General features: G+C 40.7%; 1 protein-coding gene across 5 annotated transcripts in view; it reads left to right on the top strand.

Moving 5' to 3' along the window:
• Positions 1–27,671, top strand: part of DAAM2 (dishevelled associated activator of morphogenesis 2) — a 210,268-nt gene that overhangs the window by 18,243 nt on the left and 164,354 nt on the right. For 3 of the 5 annotated variants that reach the window (XM_026121182.2, XM_064509538.1, XM_064509539.1), the window contains exon 2: positions 2,581–2,720. The gene's annotated coding sequence lies outside the window, so the exon portion shown is untranslated. Of the gene's footprint in view, positions 1–2,580; positions 2,721–11,159; positions 11,588–27,671 lie in introns of those variants that run through there. The other 2 variants (XM_026121181.2, XM_026121183.2) reach the window with 2 other exon arrangements.

Consider the following 27,671-nt stretch of genomic DNA (forward strand, 5'->3'; position numbering starts at 1 on the left):
AAGGGATACGAGCATCAAAAGGAAGGTGAGGTAAAATGTGGGCCCGCTGCTGAACAGGACAGGGGCCGTGTCGAGAAAGGACAGAGAAAAGGCCTTCTTTGCTGTGGTCTTTATTGGTATGACTTTCCTTTGGGAGACGCAGGCCTCTGAGACCAGTGGGAAAGTGTGGAGCAAGGGTGGAGCCGCTGGTGGAGGGGGGTGAGGTTAGGGAACCTTTGAAGAAACTGGACCAGTTTATTCAAGGAAGTTCCTGGGAGCTGGTGGGATATACCGCCAAGTGTTGAGGGAGCTGACCAGTGTCATTGCGAGGCCACAGTCCATTATCTCTGCAAGGTCACAGTGACTGGGGGAGGTTGCTGAGGACTGGAAGAAAGCAAAAGTCACGCCTATCTTCCAGAAGGGCAAGAAGGAGGATTGGGGGAAGTACGGGCTGGTCAGCCTCACCTTGATCCCTGGGAAGGTGGTGGGGCAAATAGTCCTGGCAGTCACTTCCAAATACGTGAAGGACAAGAAGGTGATTGGCAGTTGGATTTATGAGGGGAAATCATGCTTGACCATGAAGGGGATATCATGCTTGACAGCCTTTTACAAGGCAAAAAGGCTGGAAAGCAGCTTTGCAGAGAAGGACCTTCAGGTCCTGGTGGACAAATAGAACATGAGCTATCAATGAACTTTCACAGCAAAGAAGGCCAACGATATCCCAGGCTGTGTTAGACAGAGTGTACCCAGCAGGTTGAAGGAGGTGATCCTTCCCCCTCAGCTCAGCACTGATGAGACCACATCTGGAGTGCTGTGTCCAGTTCTGGGCTCCCCGGTACAAGAGAGACATGGCCATACTGGAGTGAGTGCAGCGAAGGGCTACAAAGATGATTAAGGGACTAGAGCATGTGACATATGAGGAGAGGCTGTGAGAGCTGGGACTGTTGAGCCTGGAGAAGAGCAGGCTGAGGGGGATCTTATCATGTGTATAAATACCTGATGGGAGTGGGGGTAAAGAAGCCAGAACCAGAGTCTTCTCAGTGGTGGCCAATGAAAGGACAAGAGGCAATGGGCACAAACTGAAACCCAGGAAATTCCATTTAAGCATAAGAAAAAAGCTTTTCACTGTGAGGGCAGTCAAACACTTGAACAAGTTGCTTGGAGAGGTTTGTGGCATCTCCTTCTTTGGAGACGTTCAGAACCTGACTGGACCCGACTGTGAGCAACCTGCTGTAGTTGCCCCTACTTTGAGCATGGGGGTTGGACTACGTCATCTCTAGAGGTCCCTTCTGACCTCAACCATTCTGTGATTCTGTGGTATCTTGATCTGCTTTTTCTCATGACCGAGTCAAAACATCTCAAGAATTGCAATAACAGCTGGCAGTTTTATAGGGGCCAAGTGCTAAATGGGTTGTGCTGTCCCACAGCCTCTTTAAAAAGGTTGTTCCAGGCCAAAAGTCAGGAATTGTAGTGGGAGGTTAAAGGGGGGGCTAGAATTGCTTCCTGTGCTGTATGTAATTTGAGATTGAGCAGAGGACTTCACTCCCTAACGTTTCTAATGTGGCATCTTTAACTAATATCAAATTCTCATAGGAAAAAAAAAAAAAGAAATTAGGGCTGAATTTCCCTTATGTTGATAGACCTCTGTTAAAATCAATATTGTTACTCCAGTGGAAAATGGAGGTGTTGAAGTGAAAACAAGGCTCTGCTTCTGTTGTCCCCAAGAGATTACAGTTTCCATGAATAATCTTAAGGCACCCAGGAGGAACTGACTCCTACAATTTTAATGATGTTTTTCTTAAAGCAGTTTTGTGAAATTACATGAGAAGCGAACAAAAGAGAAGGTTGCTTTAATGGTATTTCCTAAAATGACAGTACAGCAGCATTTGTGGAATGTTCTGGAGCACAATCATTTGGCTTTAATAAAAAGTAATGGAAAAAAACCCAACAACAAGAAAATTAGCTGACTGATAAAAGAAAATAATTTATAACAGAGATCTCTCTTAAATCCTGGGAGTCATCTCTCTAGAACAGTCAATACAAAGAAGCCAGAGCCTATAGTTCTGTATTAACTGAAAAATATTTTTGTATATGTTAATCACACTCTCTGCAGATTTGTTTCTTTTCTTGCATCAATGATCACTTGTGGTCATTTCCCTGGACTCAGGGTTAATGGGTGGAGTAATTGATCAACAGTTTGTCTACAATGCAGATGCAATGAATGTTGAAGATACAATGGTATGTGTGAGATAACCGTGACGGGTTTGATTCTACAGTGTGTTGAATACACTGCTGAGTGTTTCAATAAAGAAGCATTTAAGTGTTTTCTTGCCTTTACATGCAAAAATAGTACCCACTATAAATAGTGGGATTACTCTCATGCTTAGTGTCAAGAATGTACTTAGAATCACTGTGGTTCAAGACAAAGTGATTCCATCAAAACACTGGAAGACAAACGCTGTGTTGAAGTAATAGAGGCTATACAGGAGCCTCTGTACAGATTTCTTCTGTAGTTTCTTTTGAAAGTAACTGAAACATTGAGGTTGCCTTCTATATTGATGGAAAGCTAAACCAATTATTTATTTGCAATTGTTTTTCCAGACGACCATCTCTACTGCCACAACAGCTGTACTAAATCATCAGAAGGTGGGCTTTTCCTACATGGTGACGATCTGAACTTAACGCAGAAGACCCCAACAGAGAGAGAGAAGCGCCAATTAGAAACTACAAAGATCATCCAGGTTAGTTTTGATTTGCTTGTGGGAACTGGGGAAGGAAAGGAATCTCCAGGAACAGGATTGAGGGTATCACTTTTTGTCCTCTTCAGTTTGCATGATGTTATCTACATTCATGAGACAAGAGGAGTCTTCCACCTCATTGCAAGGTGCTTTTCAATTTAGAGCCCTTAAAAGGTTACAGTAATCAGGGCCTTACAGTCTCCCATTCAGATTAACTTAACTAGATATATCTAGAGGCAACATATCTGCTAACGGCATCAAAAATGTAAGCTTCTACCCCTTCTGTTCTCTTTATTCCATCAGGGTTTAAACAAAGTGGAACAGAACTTGTATCCAGGCTATGCTACAAGCATTACTCATGCTGTCATTCAGTCTGAGGGCCAGCACAGTAACTTGATTTTGATTATAATTTGCAGTGCAAACTGGAGACATTTATTTTAAGTTAAGAAATAAGCTTATTGAAAATGCTAGCTTAGTGATTTTCTTGATTTTATGCTGTATTTTTGTTTCCTCCTTCCTTATTCTGTCCTTTATTCTTCTAGAATGGCCATCAATTAGAAGAAAACGTAGTGCCACCATCTTCCTTAGTGCAATTTAGAATCCTTCAGGGCTTTAGTCTAGCTTGTGCATTGAAGTTGTGCATGAAGCCTAATTACTCTTAATGCCTCATCATTTGTAGTGTCCTTTCTGTTTCTGTTACAGTGCTTGCAGTAATCACAGAGACAAAATAGCATGAAACCTTTTTTTTCCATGGTATCTCACTGTATGGGATCCAAACTGCTATGAAGTCGTGTGACTTAGATCTCTGTGACCACACACTCTGCAGCAGTATTTACACGAGCGCAATATAACTGTAAAATGTCATCAAGTTAGGATGGTGGATGCTTTGCACTGAGGTAAATGAGTGAACTAAGTGACAGAGCAATGGTGAATTAGATGTCAGAGCCCAAGCTCAGTCCTGCTTCTGCTGAATTGAGCACTAAGGTTCCTGCAGCTGCCTTCAGAAGCAAGGTCCTGCCTCTATGTTCTGTCAATACCCTAAATGGTTCCCATGGCTTAGAACCTCACAGACAGCTGATACAAAAAATACAACAAAATAGATTCTGTTACCTGAAATAAAGTATGATGTTTTGCTCACAGCTCCACTTTCCTTGCTGTGTATGAATATGTATTGAAGAGGAACATGTTTGCTCCTCAGAACTTTTAAACATTAGCATTTTACATCTTCAAAGTTTTCTAGAAAACTAATTCATTCTTGATCAGCAACATCCCTCAAAATGACCAGTTTCTCCTCTGGCACATGCAGTAGTTCATAAGCAAACAGCAGTTCTAGGTGCCCAGCCTCTGTGTGTATACCTCTTGCAGACTCAGGGCCCCCGCCTTGTTAAATATGTACTGCTCTCTTGGCATACACTAAGTCTCCTTCTGGCTCAGACTATCACTGATGGAATTATGCCTTGCAGCAGCTGGGTGTGTCTGTCTTTATATCCCAGTCAACCACTTCACATAGACACTGATGTATTTTTTTCTCCAGAGTAACTCAGTCTTACTGTTAATCACACATGTACCACTCAGCACCCCACTGCAGCATCGGTGCTCTAGATTCCTAGTGAACCGAACCATCTTAACAAGTACAGCAAAGATTTTTCATACTCTTCTTCTCTCCTTCCCTCACCCTCACTCTCACTCCCACAATCAAGAGCTTTCCAAGACAGCAATTCGGCATCCTTTGCCTAAGAACAAGGAGCCACCTTTCCGTAGGAACTTTGTCCAATTTCCAGGACTCCTCAGTATACAGGAATTCCTGTAAGGAAAGCCAAGTATTCTCCAGGAAAGTGTGTGTCACAAAATAGGGTAGATCTATGTGATGGAAATTATGTTATGTACTGGAAAATCAGGGTGGGTTAACAGTGGTGCAATAGGGGGAAAAAAAACACCCAAACCCTAAAAAGCCAGAATAAAGAGCTTAGCAATAGAGTACAGAGACTAAAAGTCATTTGCAATTAATTGCTATAATAAGGTCAGCTGCCTTCCTAATTGATTTCAGCTTCTTACTAAGGGATCAGCACGGCCAATTAGTTTGCATGTAAACTTCAGAGGACATGAATAATCAGAATTTAGCAAGCCACACCAACCATAACTAATTCTTCTAGCTCTTCTGCAAGGAATACACAGTAAATGAATGTTGTCCCCTGCCCAGCATCATAGATGGAACCAGGACTTGCTGCTCCAGCTGCTTTTTTCCACTGAGATGCTACAAAGCAGTCAGAAGGTTACAGAATGGCAACCTGGCAGTTTTGAAGGAAGTGGGTTTCCTAGGTGGAATGCAAGCAGTGTAATACCTCCATCACTAGTACTATAAAGAAGAGAACGTCCATCTGGAGCTCTCTGCCCGCTGAACAGCTGTTTCAAGACCATGAATAGCCAAGTATCATTTACAGTAGCCCAAAAGTCTTTAGATCTGGCCTAGACCCTGTGTCAGAATGAGAAGTGGAATTAGACTGTTTTTTTTCTTTGGGGTGGGGGGGAAGGTGAGGGGCAGGGATGCGCACTTGGACACTTCACTGATTTGTTATGTTGTGTACCTTTTTAGCTTCCTGTTCCTTTGCATAGACATTGCTGTGATTTTCATGGAAGTCACTAAGATCTTTGTGTTCATAGCTAGAGACTGCCTTAGTTTCTGACCGTATTAATCTCCTGTTCTTGGTCAAAACAAGACATGTTGATATAGTTTATTGCTGATTCAATGATGGCCAGTACAACATCAGAAGGTGTTTGATTAACACTGGCAAAATTTAAAACAGCCCTCTTCTTCCTCCTGTCCCCAAAGCTAAACAAATCCATGCACACAAAAGGAGAGGAATAAAAGAAAAAAAGAACATTCAGAGCCCAAACTAATTTTTAAATGGTTGTTAGTGAAAGCCTGTATTGCAGTGCCTCACAAGATGGTTTTTGGATGTTTTCAAAAAGGCAAAAAAGTCCTTCAAATGAAAAAAGTTGAGGAATGCTATTTTACAGAGTTTTTGTTAGAACAGCTGCCTAAGGACAAGTCCACTCCAGCCCTCTTTAGTTCAGATATTTAGTAGATCTAGCCAACAACATGCAGTTACTAATGATTGTGATACAGCTCACCTGTCTGCATGCTACACCTTTTTGTGAGGTGGCCATTTGCTAGCATATAGATTTCTTTAATTTTATTTCTTTGGGAGGTGGGAGGATAAATACAGAATAGAAGGAAGCATTCAGAAATGGTGGGGTAAGCAAAGGAATACTCCATTTTACAGATCAGTGGGCTCTATTTTGCTAACTTAGAGGCAGAAAGTGAAAGTATCTGAAGTTCAGCTGAATTTTTTTCTAAAATTGGTCTGTGATCACTAAGGAAGTGTCACAGACAGGTTCAAAGTGATCATGAGATGTTAGATGTGAACATAACCCCAGTTTCTTCAAGGTAATGGAGTGAAATGAGAGTGGATTTACTGGCTACAAATGTTTACAGTAGTCAGGGACCTGCTAATGACCTTTATGGCTGGCAGCTGATCAATGTTTTGGTGGAAGGAAATTTATTCTCATTCTAGATGATTCTGTCTCCCTTGCCTTGAAGGATCTGAGTTTCAGTTGGGCTGTTATCTGAAAAGAGAGTTGTGCTTTCAAAATGTTTGAGAAATACCAGGCAAAACTAAGGAAAGAAACTAATAAGACAATTCTTGTAAAAAAAATTAAGCACATTTTTTCTTTTTCTTTCAATTGGGTCATCTCTGACTTTCACTTTCTAACAGCTTGTAAATCTTTTTTCCTTTCTAAAGAAAAAAAATGAATGTCTTCTCCCTCTTTCCCTATCTGTTACCTGAGTTGCAACAAATACTGACTGCTTTTCTTTTGGGCTTGAGTGTCTCCCTTGCCAACATGCAGTTCGTGCAGACCACTCACTAAAACTAAATGTACAGGAGAGAAGGTTATAATGGGCTTGAGAAGTAAATGAAAGAAGGATCTGTGAAGAGGAAAAAGACAGGAAACAGGGTGAAACTGAAATGAGCTGTCCCCAGAAGGGTCCAAGCCAACAACTCATATCTTAGTATGATGGAAACTGAATGTAGTGGCTAGCTCAGATCTTTGTAACTGACTAATCCAAAGTAATGTATCTAAACATCCTTAGTTTTAGGGAACATTTTGGTCTGGATCTAAATTCTGTGGTGTGGGCCAGTTTTTAGTATGGGAAAAAAAGCCTTTATATAAAAGAACAATTGCTAGAAGTAATTAAATATCTGGTACATTGATTTAAGCCATTGTCAAGGAACATTATCTACATATTGAAGGCCAGAACTTTCAATAACTGCACAACTTTTACAGATCTAGATGAGGCTCAGGTTCTAGGAATCAATTTATTTACTTTTCATCTCTCTTTGTTTTCCATTGAGCAAATAAACCCACCAAAATTAAATTTTTGTGCTGGGTTTGCTGGTGGTTTTCCATTGTGTTGAGAATGCTGTGGAAAAAGAATTAAACCAACAATACATGTCAGAGGCAAGCTAACCTTAATAGGAACACCATCTGTCACAGTTTTACTCAAACATCTGCATGTGCGCACATGTATAAACACGCACATACACACACACACACATAAGTATGTACACACATGATTCATGAAATGGAAAACAATCTTATGGCCTTAATATTGTTAATTCCTCATCTTCTTAGGGTGTATCTGAAATGAGCATGATTTCAGATGAGCATAATCCAGATCCCTACTTTTTTTTAGGTTCCAGGCCTGTCCTCAAACTTCTGGATAAACACATTAAAGATGTTAGTCAAGGTTGAAAAGCTTGAATCCGAAACTTATGTATTCCTGAACTGGAGCATAGCTCTACCCTTGTTCACCAGCCAACTCAGCCACTCAGATCTGGTGGTCTGATTTGATCCCGAAGATAAAAATAATCTTAGAAGAATATACTAATTAAAATAATGTGTATGCATGTGTGTACTGTATTGACTATATATGCCTCACTTCAGCCCCTCAGAGATAGTGGACTGCATTTCCTGCGGCTGTGTGATAAGGACAGTGATGGTCCCATCACCCTAGCAACATCAGGTGTCAGTACATAGTATAACATTGCTATGCATGTCACACTTGGGAGATGCTCAAAACATCGTGTGGTATTTCAGAGAGTGGGAGACAAACAGAAACATCTCTGCAGGGAGGGGCTTAAGGTCTTGCTAATTCTGTAGTCTGTGGTGACAGAGCAGGAGAAGTCTCTGACCCTATAGCTGCACAGGGTGATGGTGTCAGGCATGGCATGCAACTGAGTCCAAAGAGCCATAGTATTTAATCTCATTGTCAGATGGAGCAGGCAGCCTGGTACTGGGTCTCCAGTCACAATGGGCACTTTTGTTCTTGGATTAATATACCCATCTCCTTTTGTTTTGACAACTGATCTAACAAACAGTTTAGATCTTCAGAGGTGGAGCAGTATCTCACAGAAGCTTTTGCTTTTGCATTCTATAAGGAATCTGTGTTTTGAGTAGCACATCATCTGTTTTTTTTTAATTGACCCAGTTGCTTTTTTTAGAGCCATCAGATATGACTTGTTGAGGGGATGATAGTAATGTGTGAAGTTTGGTATTGAGATTTCTTTCATGTGAGAGAGCAACAAAAATTGTGAGAAAGAAAGAAATAGGGGGGAAGTCTTAGGCTTGGTGTTGTCAGTGAGGTCAGATTTTCATCCATAGAGTCTGTCACCCTACAAATGTGTATATAATAGTACAGCTTTTTTTTTATATCCTTGGCAGCCAGAGCCTAAAAATGCATGATTATACACCACAAATGCTTATAGAAGTAGACAGACGATTTTTCTGATGGCCTTATTCCTAAATTCTAAAGTGGCTGCCATGTATAAGGACATCTGTGCTATCTTGGGACATAGACCTTATGTGATACACCATTCAGAAGGAAAAATATACCTTTTTTCTTTCTCAGGAGCTTTGGGATGACTTTTCCTGGTTTTGTTGTCCCTTATAAGCTAAGATAGCAAAATTGTTCCTATTGTCACCTCTTGTGCAAGGGGATTACTCTGCAGAATCAAACTTATTTTTGCAAACTGCCATACTTTACAGTTTTCATTGAGGTAGCTGCAGCTCTTAGTGTGTGATAATAAAAAGCTGGCTCCTCTGGCAGCCTTCACCCTGGCTGTTATTAATACAAGTATTGAATTATATAACACCCCAGTATAGTGTGCTTTTTTCTATCTAGGGGAAACAGAGTCACAAAAAGAAGCAGTGATTTATCCAGTTTCATGTACTGAGTCAATATTGAAGCAGGCAGCAGAATACAAATCCTTATTTAAATCCTAAATTTAATAAACCGCACGTTTCTCCTGCAGCCAGTAATATAAACCAGGAGTTGTGCTGTAACCATTAGACAATGCTCTGTCAATGGAACATCCAGATGCTGTGGTGGGAGGGGCGGCAGCTTTCACATGGGATTAGGAGGAGTGTAAGGAACAACATATGTAAGGAGCAAGAGATAATCTTTTTTTATCTTAACATTTATGGCAGTTTGATTATCCCAGTCCGGTGGCATGAGCCTGTTTCATGCTGGGCACTTTCTGGTGTTTTGCCTGTACCTGTTTTGTGTGTGAAGAGAAATAGAGCACCACTTTAGCTCCCCCCAAGTCCCAGTTTCCTTCCATCGTCAGTGTCCTTCCCATCCAAATACCTGGCCGCTGCGGTGTCTTAGACAAACTCTGCTTGTTTTGAACATATTGGCATAACCTTAGCTGAAGGGTCAACTGGTCACAGTTTTGCTTTAAGATTAGTATTTGGTTAACTTTTAACTAATGAGCAAGATAAAGGCCATGTATCTTTGATACAGTGTGCTAATGTGAGAAGGGAGATAATGCTGATAACATGTGAGCCTACCTCACCCTTGGCCTGGAGCTGCAGGTTAATTTCCAGGGCTGCATATAACTCTCTGGCTCCAGGACCTTGGCTGGGGGAAGCAGAGGGTAGGGGGAAAGCAGGAGGAGGAATTAGTTAATCATTTCCTCCTCTCTCAGCTGTTCTTTCCTCTTCCAAAGAGAAACTGAGGGGACAGAAGGGAGAAGGGGGAACCAAGGCAGTTAGGCAGGGCTGGCAAGGGAAGGGAAAAGGAGACCAGCTGCAGAAGGATCTGGCATGCAGGAGGGGGAAACATAGAGCAAAGGGAGAGGGACCTGGAGAAGGAACTGAAGAAAGCAGTGGGAAGAGATGCGAGTGGAAGGTGAGGATTAATAGACCAATGGAAAGATGTGGACTGACAGGGACACTGATGGAATTAGATCTTGCCTACTGTGCATCATGTATGTAATTTGCATGTGTAAATCATATGAAACTTTCCCAGGCTTTATGTTGAGAAAGGCAGGGGCACAGTACAGCTCATGCTAGAAGAATGTTGATGGGTCCCCATGGTTTAATACAAAGCTATTAATGCCGAAGATTATAATTTAGTAGCATGTCTAAATGGCTTCTTTACTTACAGGGTAGACCGTATATATCTTGGTAGTTAGCGGGTACCTACTGAGCCTGTTTGTGGAGGACCATTAGCATTAAATGAGGTGGATTCACCTTTTGATTTTTACCCATATAATCTTTTACCACCGGACCAAAGAGATAGACAGATACCACATTAGATTGCTAGTAGTATGTACCCATTCTGTGCTTATTGGGCATTGGTATAGGGCATTGGTATAAATGAAGGCAGAGAGAGCATGACAGTGGTGACTTGGCTTCATCTTGTTTGGTTTGGCCTGCTGGTTTGAAGGTGATATTTTTCCCATCTAACTTGCTTTCTCTGGCAGTGCCACTATATATATATACACACATATTTGTATGTATATGACTTTGTCTTGTGATATGTGTTGATTGGTGTTGTCATCATGAGAGTTCAGTTATTGTAGTGAAAAAAAGGCTTACCCATACAAAGAGCAAACCATACATTTCCATGAGTTAAGAAAGAGAGAGAGATTCTGCAGATGGTGTTACTATCTCCGAATTTCAGCATTACTGTTTAACAGAGAATGTGGTTTTTTACCCTGTAGACAGCAACACACACGAGGCAGACAACTCCCCCATAGTAATCTAGCTATTAATATCAGATACAGTTGAAAGTGAAGTCAGAAAGTAGAAAACATGCTAGAAACAGTGGCTTACACGGGATTAAAGCTATCTGGAGAATGACGGAGGAGGAAAAACTGGGAAATTAAAGCTTTTCATTTGGTTAAGTCACGTCCTCTCCATTACAAGGAATAAAAGCTCTTAAGGTCAGAAGGATCCGACTTGCCGGGTAGTGAACAGATCCGAATCGGGGATGCCGCGGTGCCCGGGGCCGGCGCGGAGCCGCAGACGTGACCCGGGGCCGCTGCGCTCGCACCCCCTCTCCGGCCGCGTCCCAGCGGCTGCCCACGCCGCGGGGGCAGCAGACGCGACCCCGCCGCCGAGCTCAGGCATGCGGGCACCTACCCCGCGCCGCGGGGCTGAGGCCCACTCGCGCCTCTGCCGCCCGCGCCACCCGCCGAGCAGCGTGTGCGCTGGCCGCCGGGGCCGTGGCGCTGCCTGCCAGGCCGGAGCTGGTCCCTTTAAGAAAATGTAGCCCGGTAGCAGGGGCAGGCCCTGCCTCCTGAAGCCCGGAGCACTGGAGCGGGGCTGGGGAATGGGAAACAGCTCCCGAGCTGGGTCTCCAGAAGTGCGCGCAGCAGCCGCCGCGGCCCCGCTCGCTCGGCAGCATCCAGCGTGGAGAGCAGCGCTCCTGCCTGGCGCCCTGAGACAGGATGGACGTTCCTGAGCGTTGAGCTCAGCTGCTCGGAAAAGCAAGTAGGAAAATACACAGCTGGATAAAATTGGTAAGTCAAACTAAAGTCACATCCTCCTCCTTTGGGCTGTAGTTTTCCAGTCTCTTAATTTGTAATGTTTTTTGCAGGCAGTTCTTTATTGTTTTCTGAGCCGAGCAGCTGGGAAAACATGGAGGCAAAATAAAAGTGTAAAAAATCTTGAGTATTTGTCAGCGTCCGTGCTCCTGTTTGAAAGTCCTTTTTCCACATTGACGTTTTGCTGCAGGAGTTGGGAAGGGGAAACCAGCAAGTGTTTTTGCATATGGGGGGAAAGCAAGCTAGTAAGAGTTGTAATTGGCTTTTCTAGTGAAGATGATTCAAGAGGGAGATTTGAAAAAAAAGACTTTCATGCAGCTTGAAATGACTTGTCATTTACTTTTGCAGAGTAAAAGCAACTCCCTTGTTACACAGCTTTAAAATGCAGTCAGATGTGTGCAGTAGGACTAGGTAGCTTTTTAAAGCTGTGTTATCAATGGAAATCTAGATGCCTAAATCTATGTCAGCAAGTGTGTATGTATGTTTAAATTTAACTAAAATACATTGGCAGATCTTGGAAAGGGAAGGCATGAAATGCAATTTTCGCTGCGTTAGACAGAGGGCGATGTTGCTGCATCTGGCATAATCCACAGCCAGGGACGCTGTTAAAATTCATTTAAGTGAAAAATCAAATAGAGATAAGCTGTTTTAAACAATTAAAGCAGAAATTATTCACAGGTACAGAAAACTACAGTGTACAGCATCCAGGCAGAGCAGTCGATGCATATTTTGTGTGTTTTTTTTTAACTTAAGGGAACAAAAAGTAGATTGGTCTGAATTATAAAGAAAAATATAAATTCTGTTGATCGGCTCAGACGCTAATTAGAAATTAATCAAATTCTAATTAGAAATCGGAGCTCCGTTATGATCCTGTTATCTTTTCTGGAATGTGTTTTATGTGTGGGGTCAGCCTGGAGAAAGGAGGGGAGGGAAAGTGCAGAATCTTATGACAGAAGCATTATTTCAGTAGTGGTGTGGAAGATAAGGAAGAACTCGCACTCAATGTTAATCAATTTGTGGGCTGGAATTAGACATCTGATGTGGAAACATATCCTTCATATCCAGCATAGGTGTGGTGCAGAGGTTGGAGATCTGTGAGCCGAATACTAAGGGGACCTGTAAACCCTAATCATTGAACTGCTTTTATTGTCAAGCAATTGGGGGAAGGGAGAGGGATATGTTCAGGCAGGGATACAGATTTCTTGGTAGAAATGCCTATTCTGCTGCTGGGACAAGAGGCTTGGTAATTGTGCCATGTTTTACTCATTTATAAACAAGAATTGGAGAATGCACTAATAGACTATCCTTACCTCTGTGTGTGTACACTTACATATGCATACTCAGGTGTATATAATAATATTCTGCTCCTTTTTGGAGTAAGAATTTGGGGATCCTTGAATGAAAGATGTTAAAGGAATGAAGATGTTAGTCTAACTAATGCAATGTTAGTATGAGTAGAGAAAATCAGGGCTGTAGAGTTCCTGTCTCCTACAACAACTATTAGAATTAAATGTTTCTCCTACAACCTATGGCTTTGGTTGTGCCTTCAACAACAAGATGTTTCTGTCTGCCTTTGTTCCTATTACTTAAAACTCACTTGCAGTGGAGTGGAAAGATTTGCAGGTTTTGCGTCCTTCATGTGAGGCGTGCTAGGCGAAGCAGATTAGAAGAACTGAATGACCATATGGAATCCAGTTGTTCAGACTCTCAATTATTACACCTCATTGAAAAGTTTAGACTGCTACTACATCTGCTGAATCAGTGGACTGTATGAGCAGGAATAAACTTTCTTACGTGCAGGAGGCTGTTAACAGTTATTGTGAGGCAGTGAGTCCTTGAGACATTAGTAGATTTCTTCAGGAAAAGAAGCAAGTTCTTTGTATTTCTGTTGTTCACTAGAGATCCAGGTATGACTGACCCTTTGAAATGATGTGCTGGATCAAGGTAGGATTTCTCTGTTCAGCCCATCTCTGTCTTCTTAGTCTATTATAGATTATACTGATTTGCCACTTCTTCTGGTGGAGTAGGCACTAGTCAAATGTCTAATTGCAGCTTCAGTAACTTACTGAGGAATTTTTTCTTCTTCACTTTCCTTCAAGCAGGCTACTTGATGGGTTTATTCAGCTGTCCCTCTTTGTTGTGTAGGACATGCCAAACTCCTGGGCAGCAGAGCAAGTTCATTGAGAATGCAGATAGAGGTGTCAGACATCCTGAGAGACATTTGCCTCTAGCAGATGCTTCTCTTGGTAGAAGGCTAATTTCTTCATTGAAAGTGTATTTCTTCTGTGGTCACTGATGTGCAGTTAAGCTGTTACCAGTTGCATCTCCCCATCTATTCTATGACTTGTCTAATGTGGTACCCAAGGTGGTTTCAGTTCAACTAAAGTACAGTTTTCCTACTTGCCTATATTTTAAGTTAAAACATTTGTGTTATACACAGAAGAGATACAGTTTGGTGTGGCTGATCCTCTTTTTACTGTTCTCTTGGGAAATTCACTTTAGGATGTGTTTTATTTTATTCCTGAGCAATTTTGGGGGTTACTTTTCACCTGAGAGTCCACACTGTGAGTCTGTCAGTGGCTGATGCTGGGGTAATACAGTTTAACTGTCTCCAGCACATTAGCTTAATGTGGCATAGGTGTGTGATATTTAAAATGTGAAGAAATCCCTCACCTGTATCTATAGCCAATTAAAGAAACACCAATTCCTTGAATAGCATTTTTCATTACAGAGAGAGTGCTCTTTTTACTCTTCAGTAGATCCTTCCAACTTTGGCAGTGGTAGGCATTCTGTGCCTGCAACAGGAATGCTTGGCTACTACCTGCTTACAATGACTGCAAATCTGCTGGGTGAGTCTAACCAGAGCAAGACTCGTGGTTACTCATCAAATTACTGACAGATCAGTACCTAATATTACTAGGTTTGCTCATTGTTTTGCAGATCTTTAGGTTCTTGTTCTTAACTCAGAATCAAGGATCTTATCAGAACCTACTTAATGAGGCTTACAGTAAAATCCCTTCTCCAAGAACTCTTGTAGCTTCAGGTAGTGTAGTATATTACCACACGTGGTTGTTGGTGGTGTGATGCTCATGAAGTTGGATTGGGTCTTGTTCTCTGTTTTTAGTAAAATCTTTTTGTTTTATATATCAGAAGCAGGCTCCCAATTCAAAATCTCAGTTTCATTTGGAAGACTCACTGTGCTGATAGCACACTAGCCTGCCTTGTTCTTTGATAACAGATTTCATAGACAATTTTTTAAACTGAACAGTGCTAGAGGGGGTTTTATGCAGGATTTATTTGGCTGTTTTTACTTTTAACAATCTTTTGGAATGCCATCTTTTCCATCACATGGGATATTTTTATGACTATAAGTGGAGACCTCTCAAGTCATTGTCCTGTGCAGCATCAAAAAATGTTGACCTGCAGAGAAGGTGAAGGGAAGGAAATAAGATTTAATGTGTCTGAAGTTGGAGATGGAAAGGAATTATTGCAGGAATGTGTTCCCCAAAGAATAATTTCAGTGGAATAGATACCTGTATGCAGCTAGTCCTGACTCTTCCAGACAGACTACATCAGATCTGCCAATGCTTGTGTGCATGAGCATCCTCTAAGGAATTCATTTATTTCCCTCTTCACATATGCATAGCTGTTATCTTGTGGCTGAGACAGTTGATGACTGAGCAGTTCCTTTGTTTTATCTGTAGTTCCAAAGTTCTTTTCTTCTTAATATGATTCCTTAGAATCCTTGGAAAACTTCAATCTGTGTCCCCATTATTGAGAATATTATTTCTTAAATGTCAAAAATAATGAACAAAGTCTTTCAAAAACTTTTAGACTCCCTACCAGTTAATTATACTTACAAAAACATGATAGTGACCTAATATATCATTAAATAATCACATTTAAATACTGCAGTGATCTTGCCATGCAGTAAATCAAAGCCACGGTGAAATTCCTTTCGTCCTCTTTGCTGCTTCATGAAAGCCATCAAATAGTCTTCTGTGTACTTAGCAAAAGTATCAAGTTGATGCGTTTTGGGGCATGAAATAGGGGAGTGAGAGAGGAATTTCTAGACCCCTAGGGACCAGAAAAGGCCCTGCTGAGAGCCCCCTTCCTTTTTCATAATTGGATAATTTCAAGAGACCATGGATTATAAAGATTCCACCCAAGAAGAAAAGATGAAGTGGCATCTGTCAGTGCAGTTATTTAGTATGTGCTGCACTTCCGAGTGTCTTCATTGGCAAGGGCGGGTTTTATACTCAGAAGTTTTAGCTTACCATCTTGTCAAATTGTCCTTTTTTTGGTTTTAAGTGATTTACAGCAGAACTGGTGACTTTTAAAGTGGAGCATAGAGCCACAGCAAAACAGTGATGAAAACAGGAATGGAGAGTCTGCAGAAGATGTTTCAAATGGAGATCATTTTTAGTTTCCTGTTCTCATGCATTGCCGTCCTTGAGACCCTTGGTAGAGTGAGACAGAAGGACCACGAAAAAATGACTTGTCCCTTATGCTGTGTTGTGTATAATGCAATATTCATGTGCAGCAGGTAGGCTAAGGATGGCACTCTTTGCCCCTGCCCTTCCCAGTTCTTCTCACTTCTTTTAACTGGGCATTCTGTGGTTTAGTCAATATAATAGGCAAGTCAGATTGTGTGTCTAGTTCTGCAGCCTCTTTCTAGATGTATCAGGACCTCTAACTCCACCTACTTCTGTCTGTTAACAGGCATGATCATGTAGCTGTGTTTATTTTGAAAGCCACTGAAAGTACATGGAGAAACACTGTAATTTCAGTGCTCTAAGAGAATATTTTCTAGCAGCTGATGAAACTCATGCTTGTGCCAGATGAAAAGCTCTTGTGTTATTATTTTCAGTTAATTAAAAAAATAAACCCCAAATCCCTTACAGAGGCAGTTTTATAAATACCGTATGTGTGCATGCACATGTGTGCACACACTAGTACTTCACTTTTGTATTGACTGCTTATGCCTTTGACAGCAGTCTGGGCATTATCATACACTTTCAGGTACAGGACTCAATGCGGAGAAATGTTGGAGGAGTTTTTTTTGTTTGGTTGGTTGGTTTTTGAAGTGCATCTTACTATAGCCAAAACAGCCCCAAAATAAAGTAAAAACTCTCAGTGTTTGCATCAAAATGGTGATTTGGCAGGAGAAAGGAAGAAAATATTCTAAAGGCTCAATTTTATCTACTGGTAGGCAAACAAAACATTTTTCTAGCAATTTGATACTTTAATAGAATGAACAATGACTTGATTAAATATGCCAAATTTGTGTCTGCTAAAAGGCAGGAAGCTGGGTTTGCTTGAAGAAAAGGGTGCACTGGAGCTGGGGCTGAACTACCTTTCTTGGCACACACTGATCTGTTAAGCACAGATCCCAGTAAGCTGAAGGATTGTTATCTTTCAGTAATTGCAGACAGCTTCACCGGTGAGCTGGATTTATTTTGCTTTCATTTTAAGAAGGCACAATTAATTTAGTTCTGGTGAAAGGTGCTAAACTGACAACCCTGGAAGATCACAGTCCCTTTGTTTAACCACAGACCAAGCGGTGCTTTGGACAGTGGTTGAGGCAGCTTGCTCGGTGCTGCTCACTAGCTGTGTGTTTTGGTCCAGTCAGAGGATCAAAAATGAACTTCAGCCTCTTCTTGTTCAGTTTCATTTTCTGGTCAGCATCATCAGATGGTCAGCAAGGGGCTGACTATTCAGAATTAGGATGGCTTCTTCAGTAACCTGTTTAGGTCAAGATGTGTCAGCTGGGGTCCTTGTGGTCTTTCTGTTTCAAATGATAAATAATAGTATGGCATATTTGGTCAGTTATCAGGACAGACTTGATCAATTCATTTCATGTGAGCAGCCATCAAATGGGAATGTTTTTTTATTTGTTATCCAGAATGGATTCAGCCTAGTGACCTGCTGGAAGGAGACATTGTATCCCATTATCAGACCTCTGAATCATTCAATTTCCTGATGTGGTTTCTTGGTACTCCCTTTGCATTATGCAGATCCTGTGTTCTTAGGGTCTGCATTCTTTGCCTGGACCAAAAAAGAAACCAGATGCCCTCTAGAAAGCCACATGTGGGCTTTTGCATTAAGCTCATCTGTAAGTCAAACATGATGAACTTTAGCTATTTTCTTTCAGGCTTGAAGGTGGGATAGAAGGATTATGTACTACAGTAGACTAGGAGTTGTGGTAGAACCTAGAAGGATGAGTAATAACTTTAGCACAGACTAAACTTTTTGGCAAGATGTTGTATTTAAAAAAAAATCTATTTTTAAACATTATGCAAACTTTGCATTTCCATATGTGTCTATGTCTTGTTCCCTTTTTTTTCCCTGAGCTTTGAACAATAATTTTCCTTTAATCGTTACACTGGAAAAAAATCTTTGGTTTCTGCTTATAGAGCACTTGATAATAAAAGTATATATTTTTACTGGAATCTGTTTTTCACTCTTTGTGCTGGTTGTTTTTTAATTATACTTTGCTCAGTTTATAGAGTGAAACTTGGCCAGGTAGTTCCAACTTCCTGTTTCTTGTTCATTTTGCTAACAGTTCTTTCAAAGTCTAATACGGTACAGTGTTTGGGTTGGAAGCTCCTCAGGGATTTATTTATATTGAACTACTATTATTTTTTACTTAAGAAAATACCCAAAACAAATAATAAGTTCTTGTGATGCTAGGTTTTAGTCAATAATGCTGTGCTTTTGCCAGCTATCTGGTGTCATGCTTAAGGTAGTTGATTTGTGTATTCCTGGTAGGTGAAATTAAAATAAATGGAAAAATTAGAATGTACTCTAGTGAAGATATTTTTGTCTGTTTCATTTATCTTTTCAAGGCACTTTAATTATCTGGAAAGAAGACAACTACTGCAGAGCTTTAACTTGGAGCAGAACAATGTATAGAGAGTACAGAAGGTGACTGTCAGGATTTGGAGATTTACGCTGCTGCTTGCCACTTTGACCTTCTCCATATCCTAAGGCCCAGACAGTCAAAATAGCTCAGAGTTACGTTTTCATGTTCCCAGCCTTTATAGTGAGAGAAGTCCAAATCATGAATAATAGTGTGCAAAAGCCTTTATGAAAATAAAGCTCCTCATACCTAGGTAATAACTGAACTCTCTTGAAAGACTTGCCTTTCTTCTTACTCAGTGGTTAAGAAGAATCATTCCATAATTCGGAAGGGTGTGCTGAGACATAACTAGCTTAATTTGCACGGGGTGCTGTGAGATGCTTTATTAAAAGAAACAAATTTTTATGCCATTACATGTTGCTACCTTATTTTTTTGGGAACCAGAGCAAAAATCATCAGTGCTGGAGTTCCATTACAGGCTACTTGCAACATAACTGGCTTTTCAATCCAACCTTTAAGTTACTGATTTTTTTTTCCTAAAGTGTACATATTCTCAGCATTTATTCCATGTATCTTATTTATCTATTGGAAATATTCTTCCTCTCTACTTGCTTTTCCCTCTTTTACTTAATTTGCAAACCACTATGATTCTAAAAATATGCTAGACCAGCAGTGGACCAGTGCATCATTCTCAGCACTTAAAATTTCTTGCGGGACAGCAGTCACATGGAACTGTTGAGTTACTAGTTCTGGTGACTCTATTTCTGAAGACCACTTCATATGGACCACAGCTGAAAAAACACTGGAACAAACAGGCAGCACCAGAAGAACTTTCTACATTAAAAACTTCTGTTCTTTTCTGCTTCCTCAAGTGCAAGGCATCAGATCTGATAAGCAGTTCTGGTGTCTGTGGGCAGGGTTAGATAGCCTGCCATACTCAGCTAGACAACAACATGTGCTAAACACTGTGTATGTAAGATTATATTTAGATAAATAATGGTGTGTGTGTGGGTGTGTGTATATATATATGTAGCTATGAGGCTGATCATTTTGGAAGGCCTTACGTGGATTTGCTTCTGCACATGGCTGTGCATGTGGAAGGGATATACATGAAGTTATCATGCTACTTGGTTTATTGAGCCCCTTATCCCAATGTCTGAAACTGTGATTTGTTATGCTGTGATATGATCCAAAATAGAACCACGACTCACTGTAGCGGGTTCTTTCAATCCCCTGGGAATGTTTGTCTGGCTTAAATGCATGAAACTGAAATGTGTAATACAGAGCTGCAGCTTATAGATCAACACTGACTCCATTTGTGGGAATGAATGAATACCTCATGTTTGATGTGCTACGGGAGAGTTCACAGATGACTTCTTATGTTACACTGCTATAGTTTTTCATGCGTTTGCAGCTTCGTGTGTTTTGCTTTTTCTTCTGTATGTAGACTAGGGTGGTATTACCCTGGGTTTTTCAATATAGAGAAAAGAGTGTGAAAGGATTTCTCCCTGCTGACTCTTCTTAATGGTTTTAGAGACTTCTTTCCAGTAAAGTTTCAGGCAAGTCTGGAAAAAGATAAATGATTGTTTCTATACCCATCTGCAGATTTTACAGTTATAAGATTTCTTTGTTTAACTCAGATTCTTCCTAAGTGACTTGCGGTTTTAGTTTCTCACTTATCTAGCCCCTTTTACAGTTCCTTTCATAGCTGTAACCTAGATGCAAGTCTATGAATATTACCTTTCACAGTTTAGTCTAACAATTGCATGATGGGGGTCAGGGGAGGACTCACCTCTACACTGTTCTTTGCAGGTGGTCATAGATATATAAAACTTTATTTCTGATTTGGGCATTCTTTATGATCCAGATTTTTTACCTGAAAATACTGAACTCACTGGAGGTTAGTAAATTCTGCTCCAGTAAACATAGATTTGGCTTAGTAAAGAAAGGAGACTTACCCTTGTACTAACTGCCTTGCTGGTATTTTGGTTCTCATGTACCTCATTTCTGGATTTTTTTTTTTTTTTTCTGTTTTGGCTCAGCTGAGGATGAGGTATATAAGACTGGAAGAGACCCCCCTGAGTCACTGAGTACAACCTCTCTGCAATTGCAGGCAATTATGTTGCAGGATTCCTTTCATAAATTTATCAATCTCCATCTCAAAATTAAATGGCTTTTGCTTCTGTTGTTTCCTATTGGGAAGCCATTCAAGAACCTCACTTCTCTGATATTTAGAAATCTGCTTCTAATTTCCAAACTACATTTGTTCATGGCCTGTTCATACCTAGTTGGTTCCGTGCCAGTATTGGCCTCTAGCTTTAATAGTTCTTCCTCTCTCTTACAGTCCTCCTGTGGTCAGAGAGCATCCTTTACTTTTCTCTCCATCTCTGTTCTTCCTAAGAAGGGAACATAATTAAAATTGTGCTTCTGCTTGCAGTGTTCTTTGTTATCGGTGTCTCTGTGCCTTGAATTGTTAAATTCTTTAGTTTTGGGAGCTTTTTGGTCTTTCCAGTTCTCAGACAGACAGAAGCAGGAAAAGGTGACTATTCACATTTTACCAGATAGAGAATGTGTCTAACCTTCTGGTAACTCTGGGGTCAGGAAGATGAGATGGGGAAAAGAAGAGTGACCTACATGCTTTTGCCTCTTTAAAAAGAGCTTTCATGGGGGATTTTGTGAAGAAAAACTTGGATCTGAGGATCTTCTGTTTGGGATAGACAAAGGCATTGATCCAGTTCTTTCATCCTTTCCAGCTCTCCCATCCTGCTGTAAAAATCTATTTGAAATGAACCAGCTGATAAAACTTTTGGAGGGAATGCAGATCACAAATGAGACTTTGAGGGCAACCTTCCAGCCATTTCCTCAGAAGGAATGAGGCAAGTGACTCCCAGAGCCCCAGATGAATGCCTGGAATCTTTCTCCTTTGGAGCGCATGGAGAGTCCCTGAGAAGAGCAGGGAGTGCTGGGGCTGATGGAGAGCTGAAGCCAAAGGCCTGTAGTGGGAACCTCCTGCTGTCAGGATCCCACGCTATGCTGCGGATGAGGGGTAGGCGTGGAGGGGAGAGAGAGCTGAGCATGGTTTGCTGTGACCTTGATATGTTCCCATGCAGCTTCCCTGTCTGGGCTCTGGGCAGTTAGTCTTGATCCATGGCATCTTTTACAAGATTCCTCAAACTCCCTAAAACTCCATAGAAAAAAGTTTATATAGTTCATCCAGCATGTTTCTATATTGCTGATCTTAAAATCATATGATTAGGGCTGAATATCTCTTATGAAACTGCTTTTCATTTAACAAGGAAAAGAATATATATCAATACCAGGATTTTTTTTCAGGAATGTACTAGTCTCAGTCAAACTTTCTGAGGTCCAGGATGGAATTTTGGGGCAGCAGGAAAAAAGGTGGAGAGGAGTGAGAGACAAAACAAAATATCTGACTCGTGGATTATGGCACATGCTAGATAAGTGTGAGAATAATGGGACATCTTGCTGGATCTGTCACATTAAGGTGAATACGCTGATTATGAGCCCCTCTGAATTTGGTGTCCGTTTCTTTTTATGTTATTTTTGATCAACAAAGAAATTTTAAAAACTCTTTTTTTTTTTTTTTCCTGATGCAAAGGCAGGAAAAGCATTTCTCAATCAGTTCTATGTAGAGCAATCGCATTCCAGGAGAAAGGTGTTGCAATAATATTTTTAAATTTCAGTAGGACTGTAACTAGGATAGCTCTACCCAAGACATTTCCCTTTATGCCCTGTTTTATTATCTCTGCTACTTCTGCAGTTAAGAGGTATGCATACAACAGCTATGGCAGCTCGTTGCATTGTGGGTTACTTGTATTCCCTCTCTGGCAGAAATTTACCAAATAAGATAGCTCTGGAATCCTCCTGGCATGGAGTTGGCCAGGGCTGTTGCAAAAGAATATTTGGGACTTGTTCAATGATGAGTAATTCAAATTAATTGTCATTTCTCTTTTCCAATAGACATCTTTAACAGTCTTATCATTCACTGCTTGAGGTGCTGATGCCCTGATGACAGTAAATAAATACATTTTAAATTGAATTTGTTTGACTGTATGTGAAGAAGGAAATCAGTCTGTTTTCTCTTTTATCCTAACGATCTCAAGCAGGAAGAGTCTAACCTCACAGGTATGTCTTTACTCAGTGCCAGCCTAGACTAAGTAGAGCTAGTTGGAGGTGCCCTGTGCCTAACAGATGTTCTGGAACCCGGTATACTCTTCTGTTGGCTGACTATGTGCCCTTGTGGTCAGTCATTGGTTCTTTGTTTATTTATGACATATGAATGGGAAAGATCAATCCTACCTGTGTATGAAAATAGGCCAGCTGGAAATCTTTCATTTTTTTGACTCAAGAGGATGTATTTATGCTCTGATTGTATTTTATGATGATCTCCAAAGATGGAGAAGAAGTGACATTAATTGTACTATTGTACTATTCCTGTACCTCTGTTCCTTCATTGGAAATGTGTGACAGAATCAGGAAAAGGATACTAGACTGGCTTCCTGTGTTGCCCAGAAACTCCTCCCTTGGAGGTAATGAAACATATACAGCTCCCATGGCCTTATCTATGTGTGTGATTCAGTCTAGGAGGCATAGTGGACTCTTGGATGCTTTGTGCAAGCAATAGATGCTGAAGGAGTTCTCAGGGACATTAAAAAAGAGGAGGCTCCCTATACTGTTGGTGCTTGGGCAATACTTGCAGTACCTTAGGAGGCTGGAGTTAAGCTGCCCACCCAAATATGGTTTCCTGAGGACTGTAATTAAACATAATAAACAGTCCCTTGCTGTTCTCTCTTTTTGGCTCCTTGCTCGTTGCGTGGAAACCAAAGAGGGTTATGACAAGCAAAGATTGTTCTTTGATTCCTGCTGGAGATTGTTGGAGTTACTGGGTCAGGATTAGTTGTACTTTCTCCCTCCAGCATCCTGGGGAGCGGATTCGTGCAGGACAGGCAGGACCAGAAATAAATGTACTTTTAAAAGGCAATGTAATGTCCATAGAAGGAAACAAATTGCCGGATCCAGTTTCCCAGAACCAGAAAATTCCTTGCTTTGCTCTTGCCTTCCGCCCCTGGGCAGAAATGATATTGAGCACATTTAAGAGATTCAAGCTTTGAGGGCCTGTTGCTGGGTATTCCTCCTGTGTTTGCTTTCTCAGTAGATTGCACACATCTGTGATACACTGAGCTCACTGCACATGGCAGTGTAGGGCTGACTGGTGCATGCAGCTCAGTTCTTTGTCCACAGATCATGGTTGTCGTTCGTCCAGAAGGCCAAGGCAAATGACCGAAGTTGTCATTTTCCAATGTGGCAACACTTTAAGAAGAAAAGACATGCCTGAAATCACCTGGGTATATGGTATATGCTGGAGGAAAGGGGAAACTCAAAGCAATGTAGTAGTGATTTAAGCAATGACATGTAGGAAGGGTAGTCTGGTCTGAGCAGAAAGCAAATATATTTTAATTGAAAAGATCCCTGTATAATGAAATTCTTTTGGACTGTCTAGTTCTTTGTTCTTTGCCGTGATGTAACCTGAACAAGAACCTAGTGGTTTGTTTTTAAAAGAGCAGCATCCTCATTCACCAAATCAAGATTTAGTGGTTTAAATTAAAAGGCTAGTTAAATAGTCAGAACTGTGTATTATGGAAGTTTTGTTGTTAAAGACACTTTCAGTTACAATGATGTTTTTAATAGTGCTGTTTTTAGACTGGCTTATTTGGCTGTGTGATACTAGCAGGCACCCCATTGTGTGCTTGAGATTCATTCCTGGGAGTTTTGTGCATAGCTGACTGCTTGGTCCATTCTGACATGCTTCCTGGTAACAATACAAAGACATTTAATGCATCTGTAAGGTAGGAGGCAAGACTGCCCTTTCTGGTACAGCTATTAATGTGAAGTCTGGAGGCAGGTGGAGTCAGACATAGCAGCTATCAAGTGTGGAGGGAGGGAAGCTCTTGGTGGATCGTATGAAAGACCTTCTTTAACATGTGTTGTATAGAGATTATTCCTCTGAAATGCAATTGAATTTCACTGTTAGATGGGCAATGGATTGGATCTATTCATGGTAGGTAAGGAAAGAACTGTCAGTCAAATGAAGCTGGACAAAATCTGGTTCTGCTGATATGCTTTAGAGCTTTGCCACTCACTTTGCTCTGACTATTCATTATGTAAGATTTAAATTTAGCTGGTTCAAGACGATTATCTTCTTAATTTGTTATGCAAGTCTGGCATTCAGGCCTTGCTTTTGCTTGAAAATATCTCTACACAGAACTCAGAACTTGCTATATGAACTCAATAGATAAGATGGAGATCCAGAATATACATACACAGCACTGATAGGTTATAAAGACAGTAGAACTGAGGTTTTAAATATAAGACGGAGGCTCCCGTTATCAGACAAATGAAATCGCAAAACCAATATTTGAGGGAAGACCAGAGAGGAAATAAAAGAATTGAACTTTGACCTGCTGTTGGATAGTGTGAGGAAAGACAAGTCTCTATAGCCTCTAATCTCTATAGTTATTTAGAGTTCTTTAACTTTGCAAGATGTTAAGGTCCTGGTCACTGGAATATAAATAAGTATAGCAAGCTCTCCTTGCTTGAAAGATGCAAATATCAGTGCTCTGCACATTTAATGTTAGAGCAGCTAATCAGAGGGTGGAGTCCTAAACTGGTCCTAGCCTGGGCATTATTTTGATTTTTCTTGTGAACTAGAAATACTGGTAATTCTGGGTAATGAACGTGTTGCCATTTCAACGTTGTATGGATGGGTACCATTTCCTTAATTAAATTCTCTCATAATTGACATGTACTTCTACCTCTAGTCTTTTTTTTTTTTGCTAATTACCGAGTCTTAATTTGTAGATAATTTCCTTTTTCAAGTGCTTTTAAATGGAGTTCTGCTTTCAGGAGGCAGGCTGCAGTGCCTCTTTCTAGGCAATGTTTACTGGGTCTTTATCAACATGAATTATACTCTGCCCAACCTGTCTGAACATAGTCCAGTTCTGGGTGTGTTCTATAACCAGGGAAGTGAAAGTGTACAGTACTTTACCCTTTCTTACAAATAAATGTCCCTCTTAGCAATCTCTCTGGACCCAATCTGAAAAAAAGGTCTCTCTTATCCCAGTTCCTTTGAACAGCCCCAAAGCAGCTCTTTTTTCCTTCCCTTCTTGTTTTAACTCCATGCATAATCATAATTTAATTATGAACACATTCTCTTATGCAGACAGAGATCATAATGAGTAGCAGATGATAGTCCTGTGTTACCTTTCTGAGACAACTTGCAGAAGAAAGTATGTCTTACTGCACTCTCTAGTTGTTTGTCAAGAGGATGGTGGAGGGACTTGGGAATGCAGAATAATTGATTGTATTCCTGGCTGTGGGGCAAGGTAGAAAGTAGAGTTTACCAATTAGAGAAGAGGACTGGTGACTTGGATTTCTGAGTTGTTAAGTATATCCTCTGTATGGATATATACCATGTACCACTATATGGATATGCACCTCTGTGTGGTGTGGAAGAGTGGTGTGTGATTCTGCAGACTGGATGGGATCCAGACCTTGTTGGTGCCAACACCCTTATTTTGGCTTCTCTGAGGGAGTTTTCTCAGTCAATGAGACTGATTTCTATGCAATCATCTGTTTTGGGTCTAGATTTTTATCAAAGGAAGTAAGTCATCTTGGCCTTACATGTCACAAATGCATGTGGTATTTTACAAGACTTAACAGTCTGTTAACATTTGCTTCTCTGTCTCCTCTTTCTCTCCTTGCAAGAGTGGGTGGGCTTAAACTGGGGACTTAACTCACTGAATTATACAGAATCTCTGACATGAAAGGAATATAAAACAACCAAAGAAGCAGAAAATGAATATGAAAGCTTCTTTCCTAATCAAAAAAGATTAGATCCATCTCTGCCATTCTTTTATGTGACTGTAAGTTTGCATGTTTAGGTTAGGAGATTTAAGTCACACCACGGAAAATTCTCTCTCTTCCTCACTTCCTGTGGATGGATACACACATGCATGTGTGTGAATACATACACTGAGATATATAAGCCCTCCCTCCCTTGCAGCTCATGTACAATTAGCTAGCCACTCCAAATCGTATTATACAAGAATGCGTTTCTTTTCACTACCCCTTTAGCTAGAACCTAAGCTGTTGAATTGCCCAAAATGAAATTTTTAGGGTACTTAAAATATACTACTTGTTTTTGTCATCTTTAAAAAAAAAAAAAAAAAAAAAAGAAGAATCCAGAAAAGCTTCCAGAAACCCTGTGTCTCAGTGTTACTTTTTGCTGCTTTGTTTTTTGATTTTTATTTTTCATTTGCTGCCAGGTTGGCAGAACTGATGCACAGAGCATGTAGCAATAACCAAAGTCCCTCTCCACTGACTTCATACATACCCATTTCTGTAGACTAGTTTCATTTAAAGTGTCCTCACCCTCTCTGTTGCTTCTAAAAATCTTGGGCTAGTTTTTACCCTGTAACGTAACAGTGATTGTCTTGCCTCTGTGTCATTTTTATCTTGAGCTACTCTCTGCTGAAGTTTCACAGACATCAAATTCCCTCCTATACAGTGGGAGAAGGTTCTTTGAGAGCTCTACTTCTGATCAGTAGCACAGCCCTCTCACATAACTGTGCTTATTTGAATTTTACAGCCTTAAAGGTTGTATTCATCTCATGGTCATCTTTTCTTCTTCTTTTTTTTTTTTTTTAATGTCCTCGAACTCTTGAGTTCCATTTTTGTCTGCTCCTCACTGACTCTGTCTGTCATGACCTTATGGTTTGTCATTTTGTCTTTGCTCTGATCCTCTACTTTCAGCTGTCTGTTCTTCTCCTAGGGTTGTCATTTTCATCTGAACTTGAATAGCTCCTGATTTTGCTTATCCACATTCATCCTTCTGACGGGGCCCACTTGAAATACTTCTCCTCCTGGAATTTTTGACTCTGGTTAGTCTTCTGTTCTCACCTTTTTTCCTTTTCTTCTCACTTGGATTTCCCCTCTTGACCTTTTTCCCAGCTTGGGCTGGCCGTTTGTGCATTCAGGCCTACTATCCCCATCCTTCCATGTAGTGAAATAGTATAGAGTTTCCATCAGATCATTCTCCCATAGGAAGAAAATAACCTTCCACATATCATTAAAGTTAGCAAGGACATAGCTTCATGTGTCACTATCATACTTCTGTTT

This window comes from Dromaius novaehollandiae, chromosome 3 (assembly GCF_036370855.1).
Source record: "Dromaius novaehollandiae isolate bDroNov1 chromosome 3, bDroNov1.hap1, whole genome shotgun sequence".
Lineage (NCBI taxonomy): Eukaryota > Metazoa > Chordata > Aves > Casuariiformes > Dromaiidae > Dromaius > Dromaius novaehollandiae.